Here is a 1,745-nt window from a genome sequence, read left to right on the forward strand (position 1 = left end):
ACACACACACACACACACACACACACATTCATTTTAGTCCGTTTCTTAGCATAGCATGGCATATTTGGGGGATAATTTTTAAATAGTCAATATCTCATGTTTTATTTAATTAAACAAAACATGTTGTTAATGAATGCTGTCCGACTGCAGGTGTTCCTGTACTGTTAAGAAAAACACTGTTCTATATTAATACTTGCTGTTGCTGCTACCTTTAGTTTGTGCTGCTGTTGCCTTTTATTTAATTTGAAATCTCGGGCACAGTCTCCCTTGCATGAAAGGTTGCGTATTTAATATTAAACATAAAATGCTGGGTTTGTCTACATGTTGTTGTTTATTTTTGAATGGAGCTTTTGAGAAGTTCCCTACTCTGTTTATCAGACACTGTCTTTGCAGGGGGAGAAGATGGGTCTTATTCTAAGGCGGGGGCAGGCGAAATGTGGCGCGCCAGGCTATTCTTTCCAGCCCATGGGGCCCCTCCAAAAATTTAGAAAATTAATATTCATCTGCCCCTGGCTGCCTGTTATGCAGCTCTCAATGACTTGCCAAAACTCAGTAAGCAGCCCTCCGCCTGAAATTTCCCACCCCTGTTCTAAGGCAGTCAGCACCAGTCCCATGTGTTCACTTCCTGTATGGCATTCATGACCTTCATCTGTACAAGATGCAAGATAAGGCTAGTGGATTGGAACCAGCCTGCCATGCATCAAAGCAGACTAGTACTAGGTCACTTGACTCATCCCAGCCATTTTGTTCCTTTAACCTCTGTCAAGGAATTGTCATGTAGATAGTGTTGAGAGTCCATGCTCAAGTGGTTGTGGGTGTTTTTAACTTTAGAACAGCTATTAGAGGATTTTAGTGTTGTATTGGAAGATGAATTTGTTTCTAGTTTATATGATAACCCTTAAATATGCATTTTAATGTAAAAAAGCCTGGCACAGGATCCTAGCATTTACAGCGAATTACTAAGTCTTGTTTTTAGGTTTGAATGTAGTTGGTGAGGTGAAGCTAGAGGAAATAGGTGTATGGCTATTGCATAGCAACTTGGTTTATAGTGTGGATTTCTATTTTGAAGACTACTTCTTTTTATTAATGTGCTTTATTCTAACCACTAAGTTGATATACATTTATTCTGAAACTCTACTTAGAAAAGATGTGCTGCACTTTTGTAGCAGTAGCACAAATATTTAAGGAAAAAGTGGCTGACCTTTGACCATAATTACACAACTCTAGGATTGCTCAAGTAGCTTAAATGCAATATTTTGATATAAAGGACAGAGTGCACCTCCAGAAGCCCTGAAACATCACTTATACAGAGATACAGAGAGCCTTTTGAAGAGTAAATATTTGTGGATGCAATAAACGAGTATATAAAGACTCTTCCTCTTCAGTCTTTAAAGCCATCTCAAACCAGTTACTTCAACCTTCTTTGTCTGCGTGCTGAGTTGAAACCGTAAAGACTTGAAACTAATGGATTGATTTGTGGCATTACTAATATGTTTAATTCTTTTTCTTTTTTTTTCTTCCCCTGCTGTCTGCTTGGCTGATCTTCACCCACAGGTGTCTACTATTGGCTTGCAAAGGTTACTAATATTTTAGCTGTTGCCCTAAATCTGATCTACCTTAGCTTCATTCATTGTTGCTTCTTTGACTACACTGCCACTGTTGCTGCTTTCATTGTTGCCTTCTTCAGAGAAATAGTCCTCAGCACAAAGGATAAGTGACTTTTTTTTTTTTTTTTTTTTTTAAAT

General features: G+C 38.2%; 1 protein-coding gene across 4 annotated transcripts in view; it reads left to right on the forward strand.

Moving 5' to 3' along the window:
* The window catches only part of ACSL4 (acyl-CoA synthetase long-chain family member 4), an 83,113-nt gene that overhangs the window by 56,311 nt on the left and 25,057 nt on the right, over nt 1–1,745 (forward strand). The window lies entirely within an intron of this gene.

This window comes from Gavialis gangeticus, unplaced genomic scaffold (genome assembly GCF_001723915.1).
Source record: "Gavialis gangeticus isolate Ggan-Ray unplaced genomic scaffold, GavGan_comp1, whole genome shotgun sequence".
NCBI lineage: Eukaryota > Metazoa > Chordata > Crocodylia > Gavialidae > Gavialis > Gavialis gangeticus.